The 16,273-nt window shown below is 44.8% G+C and overlaps 2 pseudogenes; one reads left to right on the top strand and one right to left on the bottom strand.

Annotated features, from left to right (window-relative positions):
• Positions 1 to 3,971: 3,971 nt before the first annotated feature.
• LOC129397229 (rho GTPase-activating protein 42-like) lies at positions 3,972 to 6,988 on the top strand (annotated as a pseudogene).
• Positions 4,180 to 16,273, bottom strand: part of LOC117979364 (fatty acyl-CoA reductase 2-like) — a 34,261-nt pseudogene continuing 22,167 nt past the window's right edge.

Below are 16,273 nucleotides of genomic sequence, written 5' to 3'. Positions count from 1 at the left end.
TGCCCTAAGACCCTGCACAAAGAGGCCCTCACTTTACTTTTGGTCACAGCCTCCACACAACACAAGGACCGCTAAGGCAGGTCTCCCTTCCATGGCTAAAGTGAATGAATGTCCCCACCCCCAACCTCCCCAGGGGTGCTGTGCCCATCCAGCAGACCCAGGCCTGGCCAGCAGAGGGCTGGCCTCATGTCCACCGGCTGCATGAGGTGAGGAGGGCAGGCTCTGGAGTTACACCGGCCTCAGGAAACCCCGCTCCTGCCGTCCCTGCTGTGTGGCCTGGGGCTGCTGAGAGAGAACGGCCGGTGCACATGGCAGAACAAGGCCAGCCTGGTGCCCACACCCACTCCTAGCTCAGCTCATCCTCACATTCTGCTGAAACCCATGGCCCAGGCCCACTGAAGGAAACCCTCCAGGACAGGGCTTGGAGCATGGTGCGGCCACAGCACCCCAGGGGGTTTGATCAGTAATTTGGAGGAAACAGAGAAACTGAAAGTGTAGTTCTTCTGTCTGCAGCCGGTCCACCCCCACCTCCCCGCAGCCTTCCACCCCTCTGCCCCCACCTCACAGGGTGCTCCAGGTGTCCCCTCATGCTCAGGCATGGTGCCACTGCCTAAGGGCCAGTCTCCACCTCCAGCCTCCTAGGGGCTGAGGGCCTGACGACCAGCACAAACTCCTTGGCCTTTCCTGTTTCCTGGTAGCAGGGCTTCTGCTGCCTTCAAGGTGTGTCCCAGGAAAACCAGCCAAGCCTTCAGCCCTGAAGTCAATGCTGCCCCCTCGAAGATAGCCTGAGTGTTTGCCACAAGTGACATGCTTAGGGTCTTAATCAGGCATTACTTTCCAATCCGCGAATGTGGGACAGAATGTTATTAATCAACTCCACAACTGCTGAGCGCAGCGTCCAAGCTGGCACCGAGGTCCGTTGGGACCTGCCTCTGGGAGAGGGTGGCTGAGAGCCCCTGCTGTACCGGCATCTCCCGCTCTGAGTCCTCGTCTGTAAACGTGGTGCTCAGAGCAGCACTCAGCACTCTGTGCCCAACAGTCTTGTAAGTGGGTCCCGTGGGTGTTCGTTCCTCACCTCAGCAACTCTCTAAGGCGGACGCTGTCATTGTCCCATTTACAGACGCGTTTGCTGAGGTTCAGGGAGGATGTTGGGGGAGGTGGAGGCAGCTCGGCCTTTCTCTCTCTGGAGCTCTCCTCTGGAGACCCCACCCAGCAGGGCGCTGCCTCCCAAGGCTGGTGGCACGGCTTCTCTTACAGACCCGGTGTTGTGCCACGTGGCACACAAGACCCAGAACAGCCAGGCCTGGACCACTCATGTAGCTGACTCAGGGCCAGGTGTGAATTGGGAGTGGAGATGATAATCACCTCTCTGGACATTAGATGCAGGGTGCAGGAGTGACCCTGTGGGGGCAAAGAGCGCGCGCGCATGCACGTGCATGCACACATGAACAAGCACGCACATGCATGCACGCACACATGAACACGCGCGCGCGTGCCTCAAGGCCAGCTGCGCAGTGTCCACGTGGAGCCTCCTGAGGGCAGGACCGTGCCCCCTGGCTCCCTCGTGCTCCCGGGCCGGCCGCAGGGCCGCAGCGGGCACCGATGAGGGAAGGACAGCCCCGCAGAGAGCGGAAGTAGCGGGCGCGGATCTCGAAGGGCTGGACCCTCAGCCTCCACCGCCCCTATGCTCAGGGCCGGCGCTGCGTGAGGCCCCCTGGGAGAGGCCCAGCCCCTGTCAGGAGGGGTCTGGGGAGGGAGGCTCCAGAAGGTGCAGGGAACTGGACTCACGGCCTCCCCCATCCCCAACTCCAGTTCACTCGGCTTTCCACTGAAACGTGGCAGGGCCACCGATGCCCTCCACGTGCCCAACCCGCCTCGCCCCGGGCTCTCTGTTGCTACCGCTGTGCCCAGGCCTCTGAACTGATCTCCGGACATTCCCACTCGGATGTTTAGGAGAAATCTCGCCCTTCACAACCACACTCCTAAGTCTCTGCCCCACAGCATCACCTACGAGCGCCCCCGCACAAGGCCCAGGAGCTCTGCCAGAAATCACTTCCCCCCACCCGATAGCCGCCCTGCAGCCAGCCATCTCAAGGGCTCCCTCAGTGTGGCCACACAGCTGCCATCCCCAAATCGCTTCCCAAAGTTCTCTGCCCTCGCAGCCCACGGCCCATAGCCACTCCCGCCTGAGCCCGCCTGCGGGCCTCGCACAGCAGCTCCTCGCCTGGAATCCAGCGCACGCCCTTCCGCGACCCGGGCAGTCCTCCCGATGCTCTGCCCAGCCCCGCTGGGAGGATAGCCGCTGGGTTGGTGTGGCTGCAGGCAGAGACCTTGCCTGCCCTACTCAGCCTCCTCCACCGGCGCCCGGGAGGGTGTCCAGTGCGTCCGGGGGTGTGGGCTGGCCTTGAACTCAGGGGAGCTGGAGTGGGTAAGCTGGGAGGGGACTGTGGGCAAAGCCTGCTGGGCTGTGTTCAGGAGGAGGCTTTTGGTCCACCAAGCCTGTGGTGGCGGTGAGGGACGTGTAGTTACAGGGCTGGGCAGGGCCTGGACCAATAGCCCAAAGTCGGCCTCAGCATTGGCACAGCAGGACAGGCCTTCGGAGGCCCCACCGTGAGGACTGGACTGGGTGGAGGGGTCAGAGGCCGTGGCCAGGAGTCACAATGGGGACAGAGCAGGGTGGTTGGAGAAGCCTCCTAGGGCAGAATAAGAGAGTGAGGACTCGGCAGTAGTAGAGGAGGAGTTGGGCGTGCCCCACAAATCTCACAACATCCCACTAGGTGCTGTGGGGCTGTCCCTGTCCCCACCACACAGGACGCTGACATATCTGCCACCTTCGGGTCCACCCTGAGCAGTCAGAAAAGCACGGGGAAGCATTCATCCTGTGAGAAGCTCAGAAGCCCTTTACCCTCTCAGGACCTCTCCTGAGACGCAGCAGGGGCCAGGCTTGGGGCGGGGGGTGGGGAGGGGGGAGGTGTGGCAGCCGGAACATTCCTGAGGCTGCCCTGACACCTGGTGGCAGCCCTCAGAACTAGCAGCTGCACAGAGGAAGTGCCCTTGAGCAGGAGTGAGCGCAGGAAGCGGGAGAGAGAAACGGGGAGTGGGAGAGAGGGAGTCCATTCTAGACCAGTGATCCTCAAATTTGAACCTGTAATGGCATCACCCTGAGGGCTGTCACTGACTTGGGAGATCCAGAACTGCTGGAAAATTTGCATTTCTAAGAGGCTCCCAGAGGCTGCTGTGCTGCTGGTCTGGGACCAAGCCATGGGTCTGAGAAAGGAATGGAGGGATGTCTCTGCTCCTACTGGGTGCCTACTGGGTGGTACTGTTATTACTATACCTTCCTTATAGAGGAGGCCACTGAGGCTAGAGAGGCCACGTTCCCACGCTATCCACATCCATGCCCACAGAAGTGATAAAGATTTGAATTCAGTGCAGCCCCAGAGTCCTCCCTAGGGGTCCCTGCTGCACATCTGCTGAGCAGGTCATAGCCTGGGTGTGTCTGCACCAGGTAGGCAAGACGGCTCCTGAGAATGGGCCCTGCCCAGCACACCTGCCAGGGGACTGAACCAGGAACACACAAGCTGCTCACCTGGCCTCTGACAGGTTAGTGAAAGAACTGGGCAGGGCCTGCCTGGGGTGCTACCTAGGAGCACCTAGCTCACTGCCCTTTGGAGGTGACCCTGTTTGAGAAATGTCATTCTGATGACACAGCAGTGGAGGGTCTGATGGAGCTGCCAGCTCTCCTGGGGCCCAGGAGGAGGTGCCTCTCACCTGATTCCCACTTCCCAGGCAGGGGCACGCCCAGAGAGCCATGCAAAGCCAGTGCTGGGCCCCTTCCTGCCTCCCACTGGCCAGTGACTGTCCCTGGGCTCAGCAGCACCACAGGAGGGGAGGAGGCCGTACTGTCCAGTGTCGCTCCTCAGCATCGTGCTGAGCTGGAGGGAAGGCCAGGAGGCCTCCTAGAGGAGGGGATGCCTGTCCAGCAGCTCAGTGGACATCAGTTAGGTGAGCAGGGAGGGAGAGGAGAGAGGAAGGCAGAGGCCTCAGAAAGGGCAGGCCTTGGAGGCCAGGACCAGGGGAGTCAAGGCTGCACAGAATCACCTGAGGGCAGGTGGAAATGCAGACTCAGGCCACCCCAGACCCCCTCAGGAGCTTTAAGTCCCAGGAATACGCATTTCCTTTCTTTTTCTTTTCTTTTTTTTTTTTTTTTTTTTTTTTTTTTTGAGATGGAGTCTTGCTCTATCGCCCAGCCTGTAGTGGCGCGATCTCGGCTCACTACAAACTCCGCCTCCCAGGTTCACGCCATTCTCCTGCCTCAGCCTCATGAGTAGCTGGGACTACAGGCACCCACCACCGTGCCCGGCTAATTTTTTGTATTTTTAGTAGAGACGGGGTTTCACCGTGTTAGCCAGGATGGTCTCTATCTCCTGACCTCGTGATCCACCCGCCTCGGCCTCCTAAAGTGCTGGGATTACAGCCGTGAATCACCCCACCCAGCCAGGAATATGCATTTCTAACCTGCTCCTGGCCACTGGAGTTTGGACCTCAGGATTCCCGAGACCTTGGCAAGGTGGCCAGCTTGTGTCCCCAATACCAGGTAAAATGAGAGCAAGGTGGCAGGGTAGCCTCTGCCCCAACCCAGCCCACACTGCCTCCTCCCTGCCTGCTGGGGTCCCACAGGTCCCAGAGCCAGCCACCAAGCCAGGCAGGACCTCAGGCCTGTCCAGGTGCCTCAGGGCTGGCACACCACATCTGTCACCTCATCTGTAAGCCTGCATCATAAGAAAGTAGATCACTTGAGATCAGGAGTTCGAGACCAGCTTGACCAACATTGAGAAATCCCGTCTCTACTAAAAATACAAAATTAGCTGGGCATGGTGGCACACGCCTGTAAAGCCAGCTACTCGGGAGGCTGAGGCAGGAGAATCGCTTGGACCCAGGAGGCAGAGGTTGTGGTGAGCCGAGACTGCGCCATTGCACTCCAGCCTGGGCAACAAGAGCAAAACTCCGCCTCAAAATAAATAAATAAACAAATAAATAAAAATAAATAAAAGAAAAAAGAATATGTCTTTAAAATTCAAGCGGTTCAAGAAAAAAAGTTTGAATTTGTTGAACCGCTTTTGTCATTTCTTCAGGGTTTATTTACTTTTTTATCACAAGGGATATGAACTTGCCCAGGATTTTCACCGCATAAGCAACAGCTGCAGTTTGACTTGCAGAATACAAGGAATAATTTTGAAAGTACTCGACAAGAGGTAAAGGGGTTGATGCAAAGGATGAAATCTGCCAACCAGGACTACAGACCACCCAGCCAGTGGACGATGGAAGGCTATCCATATGTCCAGGAGAAACGACTGCTTGGTTTTACGTGGATTAAACAGCCTTGTTACTAGCACACCGGAAATGTTCAAAATCTTGTATCTGACGAAAGACAGATTCAATTGACAAACAATTCTGCTTCTACATACAAGTAGTTGAAAGCCATAGGATCATCACATTACAGGCCTTCTCAGAAGCTAATAGGAAACTCTGGCTTGAAGCCATGGATGGGAAGGAAAGGATTTATACTCTTCCTGACATAAGCAAGAAAGAAGAAAGGTATTTGAATGAAGCAGGGTTCAATTTTGTGAGAAACTGCATTCAAGCTGTGGAAACAAGCGGTATCACCGTTTTAGGCCTCTACTGAATAGGAGGAGTGAACTCCAAAGTTCAAAAACTTGTGAATATCATATTTTCTCCTAAATCCCCTCCTGATATTGATATTGAACTGTGGGACAATAAGACAATGAGTGGCCTGAAAAACTACCTCAGGTGCTTTGCAGCACCACTGATGACTTACAAGTTACACAAAGATTTGTATCATTGCTGTTAAATCTGATGACCAAAACTACAGGGTGGAGGCTGTACATGCATTGGTGTGCAAATTGCCAGAGAAAAACAGAGAGATGCTGGACATCTTAATAAAACATCTGGTCAAAGTATCACTGCACAGCCAACAAAATCTCATGACTGTCTCAAATCTTGGTGCCATATTTCTCCCAACTCTAATGAGAGCACAAGAATAAACTGTAGCTTCTATGGTGAATATTAAATTTCAGAATATTGTGTTAGAAATTCTTACAGAGCACGATGAAACAATTTTTCATACTGCTCTAGACCCAAGCATTCCTCTTCCTAAGCCTCAGTCTCGATCTGGATCGCAAAAGACACAAGCAATCTGCCTCTCTACAGGCTCTAGGAAGCCCAGAGGGAGGTGTACTCCATGCCTGGCTGAATCTGATAGTGACTCCTATAGCAGCAGCCCAGACAGCACCCCCATGGGGAGCATCAAGTCACTCTCTTCTCTTTCCTCGGAACAAAATAGCACTACAAAGTCAGCTTCCTGCCAGCCCAGGGAGAAATCTGGAGGGATTCCTTGGATTGCAACCCCGTCATCTTCCCATGGACAGAAAAGCCTTGGTCTCTGGACAACCAGTCCTGAATCAATTTCTAGAGAATATGCAACCAAGACAGATGCAGAATCAGATTGCCAGAGTGTTGCTTCGGTCACTAGCCCAGGGACGTTTCCCCACCCATAGACCTAGTCAAGAAAGGGCCTTATAGGCTTTCAGGACTGAAAAGAGCTTCTGCTTCTTCTCTCAGATCCATCTCTGCAGCTGAAGGAAACACAAGCAACAGTGCATCTATTCAAAGCTTAACTTCTGTAGGTTCCAAGGAGACACCCAAAGCTTCAAACCCAGACCTGCCTCCAAAAATGTGCAGCAGGTTAAGACTAGACACCGCCTCAAGCAATGGCTATCAGCGTACTGGCTCAGTAGTGGCAGCAAAAGCTCAACTGTTTGAAAATGTTGGTTCACCTAAGCCAGTTTCTTCTGGGCACCAAGCCAAAGCCATGTACTCCTGTAAAGCAGAGCACAGCATGAGTTTTCCTTCCCGCAAGGAGCGATATTTTCCAGCATGGACCCATCAGTGGAACCAGGATGGTTAAAGGCAACTTATGAAGGCAAAATGGGACTAGTTCCAGAAAATTATGTTGTCTTCCTCTACTACTATTTAGTGGATGGCAGTATCTTCATGGTATCCATGGTAACAAATAATAAGTGCTATGATTTTATCTGACACAGATACAAGAGGATCAGCCCACTAAGTGAAAACAGTCAATTTCTATCAAGTTCTTCACCAGCAGACTATGTAGCTCCTTATTAATGGAAAAAAAGTTTAAAGGTTGGCCATTCTTTTTGGTTGGTTTCTTATTTTAAAATTTCTTGCTTCTGAAAAATTTATTTTTGGATAATACATAACTCTCCAGAATGTCTCTTCCATAGCAATTGTAGAGTTTCAAATACTGTATTAAGTACTATATCCCACAAATTTGGAACCCAGAAATCTGCTGTATGGATTTTGAGATCTGTGTTTTACTCCCTGGCATTATCTGAGGATCTGTGAAACTGTTACTTAAAAATGTTACTGAAAAGCTGGTTACCTGCCCTTTGAGTGCCACAGTCCTGACCTGCTTGTTCTTGACACCTTACATATTACTTCAGAGTTCCCCACTGTGCAGACTCTCAGGTATTAACTGTATAAAACTCTTTACATTCTATTATAATCTGTAATCTCAATCTCTTCTACTATTTCTCTTCTACTATCTTTTCTACTGTTTCTAGAATAGGTTAAATACACATATACACACACAACTATGCCTCAGAAAAGTTATGCTTTTACAAATAAAAAGAATAGATTAGAATTAACAAGTAGGGTGAATAATGGTAGGCAGAGTCAGAATCAGAAATAAATATCAGTGGATCAAAATAAAAGAATGAAAAATATTCTGTAATAAAAATTAGCAATGTAATGTAAAAGTCTGATAAAAGGTTATCTTTTCCTTTTACCTCTTTCTGTTGACCTCTGTACACTGTAACAAGGTGTTGCTGGATGTAACTTCTTGGTCTAGGTCCTTGGAGACCTTAGTAGTAACAACAGCATTGCTGGCACCCTGATTACCCTCTGCTGAAACAGAAGGTAGTCTTTCAATGTACCAGACCCTTAGTCTATACTTGGTTTAAACACACTTGCCATCATCTGGTATCCTGCTAGATTAGAACCTCTTAAAAGCAAATTGGTTTTCTTTCAAAGACCAACTTGACTCCAAAGAGAGATACAGAATCCTACTTCTGCTGCTGCATAAAGAAATCTCAACCTTCATTTTACTTGAACACAGACCAAAGTGTTCCTGCTTCTGAGTTGTCTGTGAGCTAGTTCTATGGATGTTCCATTCAGATTTAAAGCTTTTTTATTGCACAGGACGTGGATATGAAGCCTAACTCTTGTATCTGATGGCAAGGCATATGTTGTAGCTACAGTGCTGGCGATGGTCCCTTTGCTGAAAGAAGCTACAGAAGCTCTGATTCAAGCTGTGTTTGTGCTAGGAGTTTTAATCTTGTAGATTTGTGAGGATGGCTCTTTTTCCTTCATAATAGATTACATGTATAAGCAAGTCAGGGCCATATACTGGAGACAGGCTAAAGCTGCTTTTCCCTTAAAGTAAGTTTCCTACAGACAAGGTATTTATGAGCATTGAGAAAGTTGGGACACGTACTCTAAATCACACAGAATGTTAATTCCACAGGAAGGCAATGCCAGACATTGGAAGAAGATCACATTCGACTTCTAATAGTAGTTCAATAACAAAACCTTAGCTTTTCAGAAACAATGTTAACATATGTTAGAATTGCCACATCCATACCTTCAAAACATGCAATGTGTGCACCCCAATCACTGCTTACAGTATAATCAGTGTGACGATGAGATTGAGGGGGTCTAAATTTATCATCTCCTGTGTTATGTGAAAATATCCCTCAGTACAAAACATTTGTGTATTTCACAGATGACTCTTGTTTTGCCATAATGCTACAAAGTTTATGGAAACTAGTCAACTGAAGGATTTTTCTGTTGTGTGATATGTAAAGGTCTGAATAGTAAAATCATCTTTGTATTCCTGCAGTGTTAAAAAATAATAATCAACATGTCAGATTGTTGGGTTTTTCTTAGCAGATGTTTTCTAATTCAAAGTTTTTGGTTGTGTTTTTGTTTTTTAGTTCAAAGTTAATTTGTTTGCCTCTTGAAGATTAATTTGTCTAAGCTTTCTAGGAACTGCCAAACAGTGATATTCTCAAAAGGATTCAATAAACTAGTTCAAAAAATATTCCTATCTTCTATTGCCTTAAATCTAATCATGTTCTGTGAACTGCAGTCCTAGTGTGTAACACGGCGTGATTTATCACCCAGAGTTCTCCATTGTATTTCAAAGTTGATTTACCTCAGGAAAACTGAGGGTTTATTGAGTAACTCAAATTTTTCCAGAGAAACTGGTTTGAAGTATCCAGTGCAACCTGCCAAGCTCTGTCTTTGTTTATAAACTCACTTACTGGTGACATCATTCAGGGTAGTCCCTCTCTAAAAATCTTGAATTTTGTCTGTTCTTCTCGGATGAGGAATTCTGAACCTGGTACAATCTCATTCTAACTCTTCTCTTATGTACTAAGTACTTATATTATATACCTTTCTATAACTTAAGAGGAAAAGGCTGACCATTTTTGGTATTCTTTCAGTGACATATTTTTCAGTGTCTAAGCTCACAATCATTCTTAATTAACTACATGATTTTTAATATAATTTCTACTACTTTGGGTTTTATTTCCCAGGTATGGACATTGTCCTTTTAATGTTTTCTTAAGGAATTATTCAGAGTAGATTATTAACAACTTAAGGTCCTAAATAGATATACATGGGACATGGTTGTTGTAAAAAGAAACAAATCTGTAAGACACTAGGAAATTCAAAATGCTTTCAAGCTTTCTTTGAACTTTACTACTGAATGATTTATTTGCAACTTGTTATCTGGTATAGTGGGGAAGAGCCACTTATGTCTCTTTAAGCCAAAATATATTTAAGATAACAATAAAGATAAAATATCAATTTCACTATCTAGATTTGATTTTGACACAATGAAAAGCTGATTGGTTCATAATCAAATGAACAAATTTTCCACAAGTAAGAGATGAAACTCCTGGCTTGGAAATCCTGGGGATTGACAGGTTGAATGTCCTTGGTCTGTGGTGAGCATGTTCACGTTTCAACACATGAGATCTGGTGTGCTTTCCGTAGCAGCTCCTCAGATTTTGAGAAAAACTAGAAGATAATTGTTTAAAAAGCAATGTTGAATACTTAGAATTGTATTTCTAATAAAAATAAGTCAAACTATTTAATTTTGATAAAGTTTCAAAACTAAACATGAACTGAACTTATACTTGATGACATAATTTTATAAATTCATGATGAATTTCTTATTCTGATTTATTTACTATTTTAAAAGATAGGTGTTTCTTTTCTTCCACTGTAAAAGTGTAATGTGTTCATTGTATTTGGAAAATGTGGAAAGTAGAAGATGACTATTCTTATTTTTTCACTTTTACAGAGGGTAATTTTTTCCACACCATAGAAGTAGAATAATCATACTTCTAATTTGAAAATTTGAAAATGTAAAAAAAAAATTAATCCAAGATCATAACAACATTTAGGGCTAAGAGTTGAGATTATACTGAATATGGTTTTGTATTGAATATATTACAAGCCTTTTTGTGTCATTTACTATTTGATAAAACATGATTTTTAATGCCTGAATACTTTTCTAACACTTGTATGTACTGTTGTTTATTTAATCATTCCTCTATTGTGGAACATTCAAATTGGATCCAAGTTTACCATAAGTAATACTACAATAAAAATATCTATACATTATTTGTGATGTCTCTGGTTGTTTTCTTAGAGTGCCACCTTAATTATCTTTGTGAGAAAGTCCTCAAGAATCCTGCCATTAATTCAGATACTTTCCCCGCTATTGATATGTCTCTTTAAGAGTTCTGAAAATACTTAAGAAACTTAGTAAGAAGAAAGAAAATTAATCCTCTCTTCTGATTCTTCAGTTCCAATTCTCTGTGGCCACTGTATTTTTAAAAATCCTGTTGTCCAAAGCATCTCCCATTTAATTGTTTCTCTCTGACAGCAGGGAAACTGGAAGTTAGAGGTGATACCATAAATGAATGAAGCAGATGTATGAATTTTGATACATATAACAGATGTCTTTTGATCACACTTCCTGGGCAATATAGTAGTAATCAAAGGAAAACTGGTAACATTTTTCATTACTATGCTTTAAAGAAAAATTTCTAAGCCTCACAGAGCTGACATGGTTTATTACCTTCAGGAACACGGTAGTACTTAGCGTAAGTTAGAATCCATTCATTATTATGTGTGACTGGAGAGGTATATTGCTTAAAAACTATACCAGGCCCTACTTAGGAACAAGTTACAACTGCATTTAAATCACTCTGTTTATGTCAAAATACTTAAAGTTAAATAGCAGAATCTAGAGGGGTCCTTGATTAACATGAGACAATAAATATTTGCAGAATCTGATGCCTACCAGAGGAAACACTAACCCAGACAGGAAAGTTCTTCAGAGTAAAAATCAAGAAGGGTGAGAGTATCTATGCAATAGAAGTAAGTCTTGGCCTGGACCCAGACAAGATCATTGCACAAGAGATTGGTTTTGGAAGTAGATTTGGCTGAGATTAAAGTCTCGAGTGACATGAAGACAATGTTAAAGATAAATCCAAACTCTTCTTTATTGCTTGACACTTCTCCAATCAGCATCAACTTCATTCCTGGTAAGTTGGTGTAGCATGGTGAGTTCTGCCTTATTTCATACTTTATTTGGTTAGAATCTGGGGGAGGGGGTAAAGGTGCAGGTTGGTTATTTCAAATGTGCAGATGACCTCCACCAATTTTGCAGTATAGTGCTATTACTTCAGGGAATACACCCATAAAACTTTCATTTCCTAGTAATTCTGCTTTTGTGCATTCTTAATTTGAGACTCAGTGAGGGTGCAAGAGCTGTAGATTTGGCAAACACTGCACTATTTTCTCACATTTTTTCGATTTGCTAAAACCAGTAACAAATGTATTACCCCTTTTTTTCCTTTAATTTTTAAATCCACGGCCTTTTCACTGCCTTTACTTTCCATGTGTTGCCACTGTATCCTCCACTGAATCCCCCACATTGGGCCCAGCACTTGACACTTAGTAGGCACTCAACCAATACTTGTTGAATGAATGAGTTTAATGCACTGCAGTTTTTTTAGTTTTTAGATGACGTTGTACCTAATGCACACGCCTTCCTTCTTTCACTCCTTCATTAATCCTTTTGTTCATGTCTTTTACTTATGCCAAGCTGTCACACTGTGTGCATGAACTGACAGATTTATTTTTTCTTCCACAGCCCCAGAGCCAGCAAATGACTGACCTTAAACCTAAAACTGTAGGAGTTTGGTCAGTGTGGTGGGAAAAGTTGTAAGAAAAGGTTATAGGGAAAGACACAAACCTTCTTGGAAGAACGGGAGGTTTTGCAAAAGCTTCAAAAGAGAATTTAGCTGAAGGCAGTTAAATTCTCTTAAGAGCAAGGGTCAGATAACAAGAGAATGTAAAGAAACTTATCTAGATAAATTGTTCTACTCATATCTCTGGAAACCAACCTTTGATCATTCATGTGCAGGACTGCTCTCTACTTGGGGGGTTGACAATGTTAATTACCCACAAATTGTGTTTGCTCCAAGCCCTTGTCATTAAATCTGTACTAAATAAATGCAAGTGGGGCCAGCTTAGGGAAGCTGCACTCCTTTCGGCTGCTGCACTCTCTCATCGGCAGCACTGAGTGGTGCAGTCCCCTAGCCACATTGTCAGGAAAAATACCTGTGTCAGCGAACTCCTTTCATTCGTCACTTGGCCAGTCTGCGGGACAGATCGGCATAAAACACCCATGGGTTTTCGCCTTTACTCTTGCAGAATGAGTTATAAAGCCAAAGACCTCAAGAAAAGCACACTCCTTAACAGCCAGTTCAGGGGTGACAGCCAGGGAATAAGAAAAAAGAACCTTCCAGAGGATGGAGCCACCACCAAAAATGATGGAAAAGAGGGTTCCTCCCAAAGAGCAGATTCAGAGGCTATCTAAGGAATTTCCCCATGCCCTGTGTAGGGAGCTTCTCACTACTTGCTACTCACGATTTCCTTATGGTTATACTCTAGGGACTGCTGCTTGCCTGTCTTCTCTTTCTTGCATAGCAGGTTTGTTTAATTTTATTTTTTTCTTCAATTATGGTGGTGTTTTCATTGTTCTACCATGACAAGAGGTAGAACAGAGATATTTTTTACCTCTACATGGGAGGCAGAAAATTGGCCTTTTTATTCAAGAATGCAAAACCAGAAGCTGACATATCACAATCTGATACAGAGGATAGTCTACTCCCCTTTGGACTTTGGACTTTGAACTGGATGCAATAATGGTATGAGACCCTTGGGTAGGAATGAGTGTCTTGTATGTGTGGGAAAGACAGGAAGGCAGGTATTTGGTGACCTAAAAAGAAGGCCATGGCAGAACCTCATTAGTTATGCAATAATCCTATTTTCCTTTCCTCCTGGGCACACAGCTATGTATCTTCCAGCCATCCTCATACTTAGATGTAGCCCAGTAACACTTCTGAGGATGGAATATGGACAGATGTGATGGGCACTGCTGGACCTGGACCATAAAATCCTTCCACATGATGTCAGTGCCCCTTTTACCCCATTGGCAGCTGGATATTGTCATCCAGAGAGATGGATGACTTAGAAGCCATGTGCAGAAGATGGCAACCTTCCATCAGCATGGATCCTTGAGTGACTGTGGAGTGCAACGCCTTCTACCAGTTAGAACTACTGTGATTGACAATCACATTTCATTTGTATTAAGCTACTGATTTGGGGGGTTTATCTCCTTCAACTCCCACATTAGTACAACTCATGCAGAATGGAGAGTGACTGTGAACACATGTGGCACAGGCTGGTGAAACCTAGGACTTTATAGATGAATTCCTGATTATACTCTCCTTTCTTGCAAAAAGCTTTTTTCAAATTAAATGTTATAATACAAATGTGAATACTTAAATGTCTTTCTAATGAAATGATGACTAACTGTAGGAAAGAAAATGTAGGAATGTATACATCCTTGATAAGAGTGTGAAACTGATACAGGCAATGTAGAGAGTCTTGCTTAGGGATAATGAACAAAAGAACATACCTGGGTAAAAGAAATGAGAGGTTACTCATAACAAAACTAATATTTATATTGCACTATATAAAACATTATTTTATACTTAGGATTACATTTGATTTTTGCAAATCCCTGTGAAATAGCTATTATTATCAGATCCACTTTATGCATAACAAAAACAAGACTCGTATGGGTTAGCTAACTAGGCTATGGTCTCTCCACCAAGCTCTACTTCTCTGATTGAGGAGATAGTAGTATCTAGAGCTTCAGTGTTCTTTCTACTGCCCTATGCTACCGCCCAGTGCAGACGTAAGAACAAAACCTACTAGTAACCTGCTATTGACTGTTTAGACCTTTAGCAACTTTAATCATCCAAAACATAGCTGTGAGACCAAAAAGAGGAAAACAGTTTGCAAAAGTCCACATTTATTACACCATGAAAGAGCCAGGTCTGTGAAATGTTGCCTAGAATTAGTGTACTAAACTCAGCAAAATGAATTAACAAACTCAGTGACCTCATTTTCTCCTAAATTACAGTAAATGGAAGATTTAAAAGATGAGAAAAATAAACACAGAAAACTTCAGTTAACAGGGTAGAGGATGACGCATTGAAAGATTGGGTGTCCATGTGTGGTAGGTAAAGGCAGGTCCTATGAGTGTTAGGCAGGCCTAGGCACGTGTTCTCTCTTTTTGTTGTTTGATTCTCAATTTATGACAAATGAAGAACGAGGCCTTTACCTGGTCTGGATCGACTTGTTATGGAGCCCATGTGAAATGAAAATGATTCATAAACAAAACTGATCCATCCCCAGCAACAGCAGAGATGACCATGAACAATTAGCCACCTGAGAATCCTCAACAATTCTTGGGGAATTCATTAATTACATTTTATTAAAGGGCAGGGATATCCAAGGTGACATATGGGTTACAAAGGCAAAGTATAATTTCTTTATGGGTTTTGTTAATGTGAAATATAAGTTAATAAGCTTTTTGATTTTACTAATACAAACATACCCATCAATTGGTCATCTTCAATTCAGAAATAACTAGAGTTTGAGGGTATCTTAAATCCAAAAAATAAAAACAAAAACCTAACCAGCAGCCATTTGCTGAATTCCTGAGTGCTTGGGACTCTCCATTTCTAGTCTAGCAAACATCTTCCAGTTGCAATCTTAAACCTTTTTTCCCAGATCTTTCAAGAAACCTCTAATAGTATCAAGTTCAGCACACAAAGCTAGCTTTCTGTAAGCAATCAGTCTCATCTACCCACCTTTACTTTAGACAGGCTCCTAAAGTCAACCTGAGGATAAAAAGGACTTTTCTTTTGTTATTAAAAGTCTGTTCTCTAGCCAGGTGTGGTGGCTCATACCTGTAATCCCAGCACTTTGTGAGGCTGAGACCAGAAAATTGCTTAAAACCAGGAGTTCGAGACTAGCCAATTGCTTAAAACCAGGAGTTCGAGACTAGCCTCTACAATGTAGTGAGACCACCATGTCTACAAAAAAAAAAAAAAATTAGCCAGGCATGGTGTCACACACCTGTGGTCCCAGCTACTTGGGAGGCTGAGGTGGGAGGATCACATGAGCCCAGGAGGTTGAGGCTGCAGTGAACCATGGTCATGCACTGCCCTCCAGCCATGGTGATAAGAGCAAGACAGATGTTTCAATAATTTTTTAAAAAGTCTGTCCTCTGCCTCAAATGGACTTTGCTGTTATATTAAAACTATTGAAATATGTATAAACCAGGTGTGGTGGCTCACACTTGTAATCCTAGCACTTTTAAGAGGCTGAGGCAGGAGGATTGCTTGAGACCACAAGTTCGAGACCAGCATAAGCAAGATAGTGATACCCCATCTCTACAAAAAATATGAAAACTAGCCAGCTGTGGCTGTGTGTGCCTATATTCCCAGCAACTCAGGAGGCTGAGACAAGAGAATCCCTTGAACCCAAGAATTTGAGGTTACAGTGAGCTGATTGCAAACTGTACTCCAATCTGGGAACCAGAGTGAGAACCTGTCTCAAAAAAAAAAAAAAAGGAAAGAAAAGAAGAAGAAAATATGTATAAATGAATGTTTTAAATTGGAACAATTACTATAGCATGAAAATGCCCATTTGATGAGACGTGAAAATT

Source organism: Pan paniscus, chromosome 13, assembly GCF_029289425.2.
Source record: "Pan paniscus chromosome 13, NHGRI_mPanPan1-v2.0_pri, whole genome shotgun sequence".
Lineage (NCBI taxonomy): Eukaryota > Metazoa > Chordata > Mammalia > Primates > Hominidae > Pan > Pan paniscus.
Note: the sequence above shows the minus strand (reverse complement) of the source record. Positions and strands in the feature narration are given on the sequence as shown.